The sequence below is a fragment of the Lepisma saccharinum genome, chromosome 15 (assembly GCF_977018435.1).
Source record: "Lepisma saccharinum chromosome 15, izLepSacc3.1, whole genome shotgun sequence".
Taxonomy (NCBI): Eukaryota; Metazoa; Arthropoda; class Insecta; order Zygentoma; family Lepismatidae; genus Lepisma; species Lepisma saccharinum.
The window spans coordinates 58,069,695-58,084,649 of record NC_139243.1 but is presented as its reverse complement, the minus strand read 5'-3'; the positions used below and the strand labels follow the sequence as shown (position 1 = coordinate 58,084,649).

The 14,955-nt window shown below is 36.9% G+C and overlaps 1 protein-coding gene across 4 annotated transcripts in view; it reads right to left on the bottom strand.

The window, feature by feature from the left end:
• The window catches only part of LOC145999494 (uncharacterized), a 168,857-nt gene that overhangs the window by 27,095 nt on the left and 126,807 nt on the right, over window positions 1-14,955 (bottom strand). The window lies entirely within an intron of this gene.

Genomic DNA, 14,955 nt, shown 5'->3' with positions numbered 1-14,955 from the left:
ATTCTGCAGCCCAGATCCTGATGAATCTTCAATTACATCATACCAGTTACATGAGCCTTCTAGTTTTTATTATGTTGTTGTACAGGATGGTGTTGTTAGTGAAGAATATTTATACATGGGACCAGATGCCATCAAAAAATTTGCACATAGAATAGAAAATAAATGCCATGACATAGCATCTAATATCTTATTAAAATCAAAACCTATGTTGCCTTTAACAGAGAAACAGATTGAAGATTTCAACAATGCAGAAAAATGCCCGGTATGTGATTCTGAATTTTCAGATACAAATATCAAGGTGAAACACCATTCTCATACAGATGGTAAATTCAAAATGGCCCTGTGTAATAGCTGTAATATTAAGATCCAGAGACCAAAATTTGTCCCTATATTTTGCCATGGTGCATCCAATTATGATTTTCATCATTTGATCAGGTACGAGGGGTTTGGCAAGCAGAATTTAAATATTTTAGCAGAAAATGATGAGAAATATATAGCCATTAGCAAGATAATTAAAGTTAATGGTGTTCCCATTCACTTAAGATTTCTTGATTCCTACAGAATTCTGTCTGCTAGCCTGGCTACACTGGCCAGTCAATTATCTGATGATCAATTCAAAATCACATGTGCTATGTTTCCAAATCAGGACCTGAAATTAATTAGGCGGAAGGGTGTATACCCATATGATTATATTACAGGTTTTTCTAAATTTGATGATTGTTCTCTGCCACCACAACAAGAGTTCTACAGCAAACTCAGAGCATCTGGAATCACTGATGAAGATTATCACCATGCCAAGTTGATGTGGAACAATTTAAAATGCCAGACATTTGGTGATTATCACAAGGCATATTTAAAACTTGATGTCACTCTCTTAGCTGATATACTTCAGGCATTTAGAAAATCTTCCATGGAAAATTATAAGCTGGATCCAATGTATTTTTACAGTGCACCAGGCCTAGCATGGTCTGCAATGTTTTTAAACACTAAAATGCAATTGGATCTGATCCAAGATCAAGACATGTATCTGTTTATGGAGCAATGTATACGAGGAGGCATGGTGCAATGTTCTCAGAGATATGCCAGAGCTAACAACAAATATATTCCTGATTATGATCCAGCACTGCCATCAAATTATATACTGTATGTAGATGCCAACAGCCTGTATGGTTATGCTTTGATGGATAAATTGCCATATGCAGGGCTTGAGTGGGTTGAAAATTTTAGTATTGAAAGATCTTAAGGATTTTGATGACAGTGACTATGGCCTGTTCTTAGAAGTTGATCTGACAATTCCTGATGATTTACACAACACATTTTCTGATCTGCCCCCAATTCCTGAGGTTAAGTGTTCACCTGGCTCTAAACAGAAGAAGCTCATGATGACTCTAGAGCCAAAACAGGATTATGTCATATATTACAAAAACCTCGAGTTCCTAATGGATCATGGTGTTCAAGTGACCAAAGTTGGCAAAGTTTTGAGGTTCAGGCACTCAAGATGGTTGAAGCCATATATTGATACAAACACAGAGCTTCGAACATCTGCAATGAGCCAATTTGATAAGACTTTGTTTAAATTGATGGTCAATTCAGTGTATGCCAAAACCATAGAAAATGTGAGAAAACATACTGATGTTAAATTAATTACTGACCCCAGCCAGAGCAAAAAAATGATAGCAAAGCCTAATTTCAATTATAGAAGAATTTATGATGAGAATATGGCACTTTTTAATATGAAAAAAAAACAAAAATTAAGTTTGATAAACCTATTTATGTAGGGGCTGTGATATTGGAATTGGCCAAATTACACATGCTGGAGCTCTATTATGATGTGTTGAATCCTTTTTATAAGGATCGTGTAAACCTGATGTACATGGACACAGATAGTTTTATTCTTAATATTCAGACAGAAGATGTTTATCAAGATATGTCACAGCCTGCATTGCTTGAATATTTTGATACCAGTGAACATACAAAGATTCAACCCCACAACAAAAAGGTGCCTGGCAAGTTAAAAGATGAGACACTTGGTGATGTTATTGTGGTATTTGCTGGGTTAAGGGCCAAGATGTACAGTTTTGAAACATGTAGTGGTGCTGTTGTCAAAAAGGCCAAGGGCATTGGCAGAGTAACTGTTGACAAAGAGCTCCAATTTAAAGATTACAAAAATTGTCTCAAAACCCAGAGTTTAATCAGAACATCAGAAAATAGAATTCAGAGTAAAAATCACTTGTTGACTAGGAATATTGTAAGAAAAATAGCTCTGGATCCACATGATGATAAGAGATGCATTTTGTCATGTGGCATACATACTCTACCATGGGGTCATTGTGATTTGAAAAATGGCAATCAATGCCCAATTACAGAGCATGATTTGAAATAAATAAACATGCCTATGAACTTATTTGGGTTCAAAAAACAGGCTATTATGGACCTGCCAACACCAGCACCCTCTTCTGATATAATATCTAAACTAAGTGGTTTGTTAATTATTCATCTGAACAGCATACTTACAGATGTTGATGATGAAACAGGTAAAACATTGTACATATTTAACAATAATTTAAATCATTACCAATTACCTGTAGGTGGTCAATTACAATTTATTACAACCCCCGAGGGTAATGTAAAGGTTTCAATAGGCAAAAATATTTACAGGATAAAGCACTCAAACATGATTTCTGGCACTGTATATACTGTTTCTGCCGGTGATTGTTTATATATTGAGGTCCCGGGATCCTATGACAAGCTTATACCTTTTTTTATAGAATTAAGAATTAGATATTCTATAATAAATAAACACTAAAACAAAAATGCCTAATGATATATTTGGCCATACAAGGCATGAAGATCACAGTGAAGAGATTCTGATGCTTGATGTCAGAGTCAAAAAATTAAGAAGTGATTTACATGCTTTACAAACCACACTCAATGCCAGTCTTCAACTAGAAATTACAAATTTACAATCACAATGCATGGACCCTCTTCTTAAAATTGATTCTGAACTCAAATTGCTGCTTCAAAAATATACTGATTTGGCTACATTGGATAATTTTCAAAATTTAGAGGAAGCTGTAGCAGCTCTTCAAGCCAAATTTAAGACCCAGGCCACCAACTCTGAGCAATTGAAACAACAATTGGAAGAACAGATTAATAATGTCCAGACACAGCTCCAAACAATTGTCAAAAGCATAAAATCACAAGAAGATTTTGATCTAGTGATTTCCACTCTAAAGGAACAGATTCAATTACTACAGATACCTAATCTGGACCCCTTGAATAATACCATAGCTGAGGTTAAAGAAAAAATTGAGACACTTGAAAATTTTATGAACAACTTGCCATCTTCTGATGCTTTGAGTGCTATAACTCGGAGTGTTGCCAACATTAAGCTGCAACTTGAAACATATGAAGATTTTGGAAAAATTCAGAGTACCATAACTCATCTTGAAGGTACAATAGCAGCAGTGCAAAGTGATCTAACAAATGTACAAGAATCTCTAGAATCTCGCCTGCCTGGTATTGTAGATACCCTTGTCAGTGTCCAGCAACAGATCACAAAACTTGAAAACCTCAACACTGAATCTGAGATATCTCATTTTCATCACTTGATCGATGATATCCAAACAAAGCTTGAAATTTTACAACAATCAACACCTACTCAGGCAGACATAACCCTGCTTCAAGATGCTATGCGTGGTGTGGTTGATGCTTCTGAATTAAATGATGTGAAATTGGCACTTGAATCTTTGCAGAATACTGTATCAAATCTGCATACATCACAGGAACTTAAAAATATTAAGAGAGCTGTGAATCGCATATTAAAATCAGAAGATATCAAGAATATCCAGACAGAGATCAAACAACTTACTCAGACAGTGGCCACTCTACCAACTAATCAACATATTAATGAACTGCATGCCCTGTTTGAGGATATCAGAAGACAAGTCCATGATCTTACAGCTCAAAATTCAAAATTGGCAGTTGTTGAAAATTTACAGCAAATTGTAGCCAACATCAAGCAACAGCTAGGGAGCATGGATTCCAACCAAGAAAATGCTTTCTGTTTTTGCCACCCAGCTACAAGAGATTGTGCAACAATACAAAAAACTTGTTGTGGACATAAAGATCAAGCCAGGCCATGATGATGTTGTTAGGACTATCAATGAGCATCTTGAATCTGTAACAAGTAGATTGCTTACAGCAGAAAAAGAAATAACTGGCATAATCGAGAATCCTAAACATATAGTAATTCTTGAATTGTACAGTATCCCCAACAAAGAATATGATTCACCATTTACACCAGGCGGGAAAATATATATGCTGTCCCCTGCACAATTTTATTACCAATTTTTTGTTGGGGGCACACTTAGACCAATCTAGATCAAATATTGGCTTCAACCACAGGCACACCACTACCCTACCTTATCAATAACAAATGCTGACAACAAACCAAAGGTCACCAGTGTAGAGTTAGAGGATTTTTCAGACCCCAATACATTAGAAACATCTTATGCTGAAGATGATGGCTCTCTGGAATTTAATATACAAATAGGAGACAAACTGTATTTAGAAAATCCTGTAGTATCAGCTGCTGAACACCCCATAGTTGCAATTTTCTTGTTTACATACTATGTCTAGACACATTATTGTTGATGAATTACACAGACAAGCCAGACATAATTATAAGAGACTGCCAGTGGTTACAAAAGGCATAGATGATTTATGGCAGTGTGACTTGGTTGAGATGGCAAGTGGACAGTTGAAAAACTTAGACAAGATCAACAAGGGCTACAAGTATCTACTCACTGTCATAGACACATTTTCAAAATTTGCCTGGGCTGTGCCACTCAAATCCAAGACTGGAAAATGTGTTACAGAAGCCTTTAGGACAATCATCAATCAGAGTGGAAGATCACCGCGCTATTTGCAAACAGATAATGGCAAAGAATTCTATAATTCTGTGTTCCAACAATTTATTAAAAGCCAGTCAATACAACATTACTCGAGTTACAGTGATCTCAAGGCCTCAATTGTAGAAAGATTCAACAAAACCCTAAAAAATCATATGTATAAACAATTTACCCTTCAAGGTAATTATAAATGGCTTAATATTCTTCCAGAACTTCTACATAAATATAACAACTCGGTCCATTCCACAATCAACATGAAGCCCTCTGAGGTAACTTCATCTGATGAGCAAAAATTGTTCAGTACTGTTTATTATCCTAGATACCAGCCAACAACAAGAAAAGCCAAATACAAGGTTGGTGATCAAGTAAGAATCAGCAAATATAAGCACTTATTCAAAAGAGGCTTTACCAGAAACTGGAGCACTGAATTACAGAAGTTCGTTTCATGTCCATGGTAACAAAGTTAGAACCCACCTGACCTTAAGAAAAACCATGACGCCACGAGCGGTGGTGCTCCACGTGATACCCCTGTCTTGCAGCAATGGCCCTGCAGCGGAGTTTCCATTGGAGGAGACTGCATCGAAGAACACATTGGTCCAAAAGATCATATTCCTCCTGACAAGCTTTCCAAAGACCCTCAATTGTGCGGGGCCGTCTGCTTCCCAAGGCTCGTTTCAACAACGGAAACCCACAAAAATCCATGGAAGAGGCATCGGGGGATTTCACAGGAATGTCTGTAAAGGGGATTGCATGAATGCCCGTTTCACGTGCCATTCGATCCATGTATGCCTGCGTGGACTTTGCCGTATGACTGGAAGCCTTGTCCTGGTGGATGACAACACGAGATGTGTCGCTGCCGTAGAGAGAAGTAATTTCATGTCTGTAAAGTGGCTCCAAAATATTCGTCTGGTAATAGGCTGCATTTATTTCAGCCCTTTTTTACCACTCTGCATGGTGGAACTTTGCCGTTATGGCAGTAACCACCAACAACCATGAACCCGCGTGGAAAACTTTCAGCACATTCACGTACCCACTCAGATAGACCTCTTGCATCACGTGGACGATAGTAGATGGCCCTTTTTTTACCACATCCCGACAGATACACCCATGCTTCATCCAGGGACACCACATACTTCCAGCGGTCCCCTGCCAGATGTCGTTCGCAGTGCTTCCGACTGTTGGTTTTCCTCTCCTGGACATGTGTGGCACGCAACTTATGGACTTGAGCTTCCGCACAAGTTGTAAATCTTGGGCTATGATGCGATTTACAGTTGCCTGTGCAATCACTCTTTGCATTGCAGGGTTTTCACATCGCACCAAGGATCTCACTTTCCGCACAACATCGGAGGAACGCTTGGGCTTATGATATGTCCGAGGCCCACTTTGACTGGTTCCAGCAACAGGTACAGTGCAAGCTTTATGGCGATTCAATACTGCATTGATGCCCTTCTTTGACACATGGAATGCTTTCATGTGGCACTGTTTAATTATCTGGCTATAACTCTAACCAACGTCGGAAAGGGCACAGATGTACTCCTCCCAAAATACTGGAATTTTTGGTGCCATATAAACACTCACTCACACACCAACTATCGTTTTTGCAAGTCAACACACAGTACTTTCGTCCTACTGGCTCTGGCTGCTCTCTGCTATGCCTACGTGCTGCTCCTTGGTGATCGAAATCGTTACCATCAACGTGAAACAACCTTCTGTATTTACAGTGGTTCAAGTTAAACCTGGGACCCGATACACATATATAATAAAAGATCACCGAGGAGAAATTCTCAAAAGCAGGTTTTATGAAGAAGAACTCAGCAAAACTAAGCAGCCTGACACATATCTCATAGAAAAAATCATCCGCAGAAAAGGCAACAAGATACTTGTCAAATGGCTAGGACTCCCAGAACACAGCTGGATCGAGGCAGACAAAGTGATACTATGAACACCTGGGATGTTATAAAGAGGCTGCCAGAGCCTGAACAACAGATTAAGAGAAATGGCAAGCTGTTGCCTGATAATATTAGATGTCTTATTGTTGGGTCATCGGCTTGTGGTAAAACTACACTAATGATTGATAATTTTTTATTGGCACCCAACTGGTAAGATTGGAAAAACAGGCACTTGTATGTCTTCTCTAAGAGCTTGGAACAATTAAAATATCAGCAGCTGATGGAGCTATATGATGGACTGGATATAGTCACTTTTGAATCAGATGTTAAGCCACTCCATGAATGTCTCGATAATTCTGTTGTTGTGTTTGATGATATTATACTGGATAATCAAAACAAGGTTAGAAATTTTTTTACACAGGGGTGGCACAAAAACATTGATTGCTTCTACCTGGCACAGACTTTTTCTAAAATACCGAAGCAGCTGATCCGAGACAACAGCAATTTTATATGTGTGTTTCATCAAGATCATACCAACCTCAAACACATACATGATGAATACGTAGGTGGGGACTTGAGCTACAATGATTTTTCCAAGTTTTGCAGTAGGTGCTGGAACCAGGACAGCTATGGGTTTGTCACAATTGATATGACAAGGAAACCCAATAGTGGCAAATACAGAAATAAAATTAACAATTTTCTAGACATTGAAACATATATAAATAACCATGAAAAGGCCAATCATTGATGATCTTAAATTAAGAGATTATCTTGTAAAAAGATTTAAGGGATGGAAATCAGAGAACCGAGGAATCTATGAACAACACAAGCAAACAGAACAGCCTATTATTGATGCTATTAGTGAATTAGGTAAAAATATCAAAACTGTTACAGAACAAAATCAAAATTTGATCACAGAGCTTGTACCTGTAGCTGCAAGGAACATATTAGATTATCCAATCACCCCACTTTCTAGTATTCATACACCTAGTCCTGTTCCTCCTCGAAGAATTGAAGCTAGTCAGGATCCTATTGAATTGGGTCTTCTTGCTCAAAAATATTTAAGCACACCTAAAAACCAAAAAAAAATGAGGTTTTTGGCTTACATGCTGACACAGAGCGTGATGGTAGCATCATACATAGAATTGGCAATTTCAGAGTAACATTTATGGGAGATGATCTGATTGTATATTCAGAATCTCATCTTGGAGAAAGAGGTGGTTTTGTTAAATATCCTGGCACACCTGGATTGTGGGAACTGATGACTAGGAACAGGCCTGGCAGCTATACAGATCAAGATTATGAGCATTACAAAGAAATATTAATAAAATCAGATGCTCTATACCAGAATAATGATCCCACACAAAAAAGAGTCAAGTCTAGCAGTGGAGCAAAATACAAAAAATTAATCAAGCCCATATGGTCACAGATCAAGACAGGTAGTGGGATCAAACAATACAACATCCTGCCTAAAGAATTTGTGTGGGTTGATGATGTCAGGAAACTTGTAGATAGGTTGCTGGTGATAGCTGGGGAGGAAAATGCTGGCAACCACAATTTTTACAATGAAAAAGTTGGAATTATGGACATGATAAGCACCAAATTGTCTAATTTTATAGTGAATGACACTAAGGGGATTGGATATCTTATAAAAATTATTAATACTCTACCACCTAAATTTTGGAATATCTCTGAGGGTCGGGGGCTGGTTAATGACATTATAAACAAGCTGCCATTTGAACTACACATTCCAGGCTATCAGTATTGTGGTCCTGGCACAAAATTGGACCAGAGACTAAACAGAGGTGATACTGGTGTTAATCCTCTAGATGCTGCTTGTAGAGACCATGACATAGCATACAACACACATTCTGATCTTGACAAGAGACATGTTGCAGAAAAAAAATTAGAAGAGGCTGCATTTGGTAATTTGTAAGCAAAGATGCTTCTTTAAGTGAGAGAATAGCAGCATTGGGGACCACCATAGCTATGAACACCAAACAAAAACTGGGGTGGGGGTTGTGATAAATTAAATAAATTTAAGCTTCTTAATTAAGCTATGTAGTCCCAGAATATATGTATATAATAAACCTAGGATGAAGGCCAAGGGTGTTATGTATCAGATACCTTATGCAGGTCTTAAATCTCTTAAAACTATTGATAGTCTTTTAACCAAAAAGCAGTGCAAGAAAAAAAATCTTGTCTTGCCAAGGGCCATGGTATGAAATTATTACTTAGTACCCCCCAATTAAAAAAAATACAGCAATCCAGGAAAAATCACATGTGGGTGGCTTCATATTTACTATCCCGGCCATCTTAGCAGCTTTGGGGGCTGTTGGGAGCTTGGCTGGGGGATCAGCTGCTATAGCAAAAACAGTAATAGATGCCAAGAAGAATAAGGCAGAATTAGATGAAATGAAGCGCCATAATCTGGCCATGGAGAAACAAGGCAAAGGTGTTAAGAGAGCCATGAATAAGTTTAAAAAAAACAAGAGCCGCTTACAAACCAAGATATTGAAGCTTTAATCAAGCCACTGGGCATCAAAAATTTTAGAGGTGTATACATGTCTGATTCTTTACCAGAACAACTACTCAACAAAGAGTGTGGCATAGTTAATTTGGATAAATATAAAAATCAGGGCACTCACTGGATCTGTTATCTTAAATATTTAAAAGATGAGGCATTTGTGTTTGATTCATTTGAAGGTGTTCCACCTGAAATTTTAGTAAAATATCTAAAATCAACTAATCTTTATTACAATAATGCCCGTGTTCAAAATTTCAAAGATGTTAATTGTGGACATCTGTGTTTATCTGTTCTTAGATATCTGTCTCAAATAAATAAACCATCAATTGAAGATTTTCAAAAGGCCCTGTGGTATCTGAAACATAATGGGAGTATTCCATCTCACCAGCCAAAATTCAATATTGAAACTTAGATTACATGATGATATAGTATATCCCAAAACAATAGCTCTCAAAGCATTTTATGGCATGTACATGATCCCTAATATTACACACCACAACAACACAATTGCAGTTGGTGATCAAAAAATTGTTATCACTCCAGGGCAATATAATCTATCTACTCTAAATGCTCAGTTACCTAGAGGTATAGTGTTAACTCAAAATTCTGTCACTCACAGAGTAGAGATTGTATCTGCTACAGAAACAGTGGATCTGGGTACTATAGGAGAGCTGTTAGGCTTTGAGAACAACACAAAACTTGAACCAGCCATCAAACACACTGCTATTAATATACCTAAATTCTTAGCCATAGAGACTCTAAATATTCACTGTAATGTGGCCGAGGGTATGATCACCAAATCAAATGGCATAGGCACTCACAAACAAACTGGCATCATTGCAACATTCAAACCTAACTCTGAATTTATGGAGCCAATCATCTACACTCCATCACCAACATTATATTTTCCTGTATGCCATAATAGAATAGATTACATTGAGTTGATGGTCACTAATGAAAAAGAAGAATTAGTTGATTTTGCTGGAGTCACAACAACTGCTATCATAGAAATTAATATTTAAATAAAAATACATACAAAAAAAATGGAAAATATTGAGAGTTATGAGCTACAATCATTCCCCCCAAACAGGAGGACCTTTGCAAATTTAAATCAACCCAACACAGAGATTGAGGTTGATCTTGATGTGGGGGATGGCTTTATACACCCTCACAGAGCAGATCTATACATCAAATTTGATGTTGTAAAGCTCGATGGTACAGATTATCCGGCAAATTCAAATATAAGATTGGTAGACAATTTTGTGCCACATCTGTTCTCTGAAATTGAGATCAGAAAACATGGTGTTGTTATAAACAGAGTAGATTACCCTGGCATTACCTCTACAGCTTTGGCCACACTAAAATTATCCAAAACCGAGGCTTCTTACTACAAAATAGGTGGATTTGAGGCTGGTGATAAAATAATATCTAAGAGCCACACTGTACTGTTTCCCATGCGCCTGTTGCCAGGATTCTTCTCAGATTACAAAGATATTATGTGGAAGGGTGGTTTAAGAATCACATTTAGAAGAGCTGCCAATGATAATAATGCTTTGATGAGGTACAGTACATTAAAATCTACTGGTGCTTCTCTGCCTAATACCCTACCTGATGAAGGCAAGTGCATTATTCAGACTATGGAGCTAAGAATCCCGGTTGTTGAATATGAAGCCAGTTATGCTCTTAAATACAAAGGAGATATTCTAAAAAATCCACAGGTGCCTTTACAATTTTATACATATCAATGTGTGCAGAAGCCTGCCACTGGTACCTATTATGAATTTGATGCTACAAACTCATTCTCCAGTATACAATATGACATGCCAGATTTTGTGGTGGTACTGTTTCAGACTGGAAGACACAATTATCAGGAAAAAATTCAAGTAAATTTGATAACTGCAACATCAAAAACATATATCTTAAAAATGGCAGAAATGAGGTGTTCCCCAGAGAAAATTATAATTTAGACATGTCAAAGGATGATTTTCTTAAATTATATGAAGCATTTACAGCATAGAAAAGGGTCACTACTGGCAATACTGACATGTATTACACACCAGATGAATTTAAAGCACAGAGAACCATGTTTGTCATCAACACTTCAAAAAGGAAACAAGTTGTGGTTAATGACAGGACAAACATTAAAATTATCTGTGAATTCCATGATACACTCCCTGATGACACTATATGTAGTGTTATTCTTATAGGTAAAAAATCATATCTTTATGATGTAAGAAATGAGAGAGTCACAGAGCAATTCTAGAAAGCCTCTGCATATTACATTGTCTTAATATTAGATATATGAATTGAGGCTGGTGTCCAATTAAAATATTGAGCATAGCCATAACAATATCAAGAAGACTATATTTTTAGCAGGATTACAAACAACAATCTCACAGATTCAGCCTTTGCACACATGGCCAAATCTGTCTGTTGAGGCTTCTTCATTTGTACACTAGGGCTCAAGATTCTTTAGATTTAACTGTGTGCACACATAGCCGATTGATTCATATAGACATCTTGACATTGTTTTAAGTATAGCCGAATCGGACGGTTTAATCATATGAGCTCTTCATTTGTACACTGTATGATTCTTCATTTGTACACTAGGGCTCAAGATTCTTTAGATTTAACTGTGTGCACACATGGCCGATTGGGGCATATGGGCATCTTGACATTGTTTTAAGTATAGCCAAATCGGGCTGTTTTAAGTATAGCCAAATCGGGCTGTTTAATCATATGAGCTCTTCATTTGTATGATTTTGTGCTCATAGTACCACAAATACAACTACTTATTATGAATAACACTGCACATGTAATCCTCTAACAGGGTTTTCTTCGGAATAAGATTCGCGAGGGCTTAATAGAACTAAGTATCATTCACTACAAAGCAATAGCTATAAACATGAGATAAACCTGAAAAGAGGGGTTAGTATTCACCATAAGAGAAGTGCAGCAGGTAAAACAAAATACATATGTAAGGAAGAGATGTGTAAGTGTAAGTTTCTATGTGAAAATTGATTGAGTAGTAGCACTAGATGCTTTTACGTCAGGGGTCCCAGGTTCGAATACCGGCCTGCTCATTGGTGTTATTTTTTAATCTTCTATTTATCATATGTTCACTCATCTTCATCGTCGCAATTTTAAAAAACTGGCAGAAAAGTGACGCTAATGTTATGTTAATATGTCAAACCTGTAGCAAGCATACAGCAAAGTTGTGTGAAGGATTGACTATAAGCTTCTATCACATTTAATCTAAGCTCACACAATGATAGCGACTGAGCGAACCAGAGCAATGCAAAGCTAAGAAAGCACTTAATCATTGAGAGTAGCAATGAATTTCAAGGCTGCAAATTTCTGCAAATATCAGAGTTTGAACTCTGAAATAATAATTCTTATATGACGAATAGTATCATGTTGTAAGCCAGTGGGGATTTCAGGTGCTTTGCGTATTGTTGCTTTTCAAAATCATTTTCGTTGTTACCATTCTTGATATACTCTTAAAATATTCTTCATTTTACAATAAGTTCTTCATTAGTTTCGGTTTTTGTTTAAAGTCCATTTTATGCACAGATAGGCTAATCGGTATAAAGTGGGATCCAAACCTTTATATGTCTCCACCGGGTATGGAACTCAGGGCCCCTTGATTACACGGCTTGACGTTATTACTACGCCATCCTGAAGACCCTCCGCAATGGGTGACATGTGCATGGATTAACGTAAATTATTTTGGACACTAAATAAAGTTCATTATCACCACAGATTGGAAATTAGTTTTCTTGCGAAAAATACGAGGAATACCTATCGTTCTTCTCTTGTTACTATTCATTAGAAAATAAGAATTATTTCATTTCACTCTCACGATCTATCGTTGCTGTTTGTTGATTGACGAAACAACAATGCTTCAAGCTCAAAAGCGGACACCGAAACTTAGATTTTTGTTATTTCACGCCATTGTTCTACCAGTTTCCGTTAATTGCGATGATAAAGATTAAAGATGTGATAGGTGGAGGCAGGATGAAGACCAGGTTCAAAACCCAGCTATTCGACTTTGAAGCGCATTACGCTAACCAATTTGTCATGGGGTTGGTTTTCAGTTCATCGAATCACTCTATTCGTCATTCAAATTCCAGAAGTAACAAAGCAACGTAAAATAACGAAAACAGAAAACAGGAACATATCTACTTATCATCACCCAGCAAATCGACACACTAACCTCTTCTGGCATTCGTTTTGCAGAATGGCCTTGAGGATTAAAGATCGCCATCTTCCTGGTTCAGCTCGAGACAATTCAGGTGCCTTATCAAAGCTGTCCTGAAGCATACAGGGTTTCTAACCCACTTCGCCGTGAGGTCTATTATTACCTTTGCCGTTGTTTGTACACATGATCATATTGCAGCAGATTACATAATTCAACATATGTACTGTTCATACATAATTCAACATATGTCACTGTTCAGCATATTAAGAACAATTTTTAGAGAACACAGAGGCAGTAAACCCCACCAAGCAACTCATTTACTTCTTCCTAGCCTAAAGTTGAGTATCACCATACCAAAAGGTGGCAAGATTCCAAGGTTTTTTGGTTTCAGTATTTACGTTCAGTAATAAGTCTGGAGTCTGGCCTCTCCAATTTTGACTGTCTAAGCTAAAGCTCTCATTTTCTCTCGCACCTGCACTGGTCTATAAATCTCGGTTCATCCTTTCATCAAATGCAGCACACTTTTCATTTGTATGAGCTTTTATATACATAATTTATTTGTATCTCAATAATATAAAAGTTAGAGTAGACAGCATTTCATTTTTTCCTGTCACTATTTGTGCTTTGTACTGCACCAGTATTGAGCAAATATATTAGCAGTAATCAGAAGGCTACACTTTAAAAGTAGCTTCTCTACAGCTACAGCTAATCTTCCAAAAATGTAGCTTTGTTACAGCTACATCTATGTAGGGCATCTTGACATTGTTTTAAGTATAGCCAAATCGGGCTGTTTTAAGTATAGCCAAATCGGGCTGTTTAATCATATGAGCTCTTCATTTGTATGATTTTGTGCTCATAGTACCACAAATACAACTACTATAATATATAATAAAGTCTGCTTTGGTCAGCATTTTTAGTGTATCTAATGAAAATTGCATTTTCATTTCGTGTTGAGGCACATTTTCGTCAGCCAGACTTTGCATTTAAAAAATGTAGGTCAAGTATATATTAGTCATTCTGAATTCGAGTCAATTAAAACATTTTGCGTTCCGAGATTATCCATTAGGATAAAATTTGGACGTAATGAATGTAAGTAGAGAAAATGCAACTTCAGGGTGGCTACAAACAAGCAGAAATGAAATTCCCTGACTTTTCCAGGTTTTCCAGGACAAAATTTACATTTTTCCATGACAATTACAAGCTAAACTAAATTGATGTTTTTGCAAATGGAAATAATGAACTCATAGAGATCCACATATGGTTTTGTTAAGTACCAATATTATCTTCTATGAAATTGACTTAATTTCTTTATTCTCTATGATTTAAATTCAAACTGCAAAATAGTGAATTTGGAAAATTATTACAATTCACAAGCTAGGGAAAGATTACGGAATTTTGTCATACACAGTAAGTTTAAAATAAAAT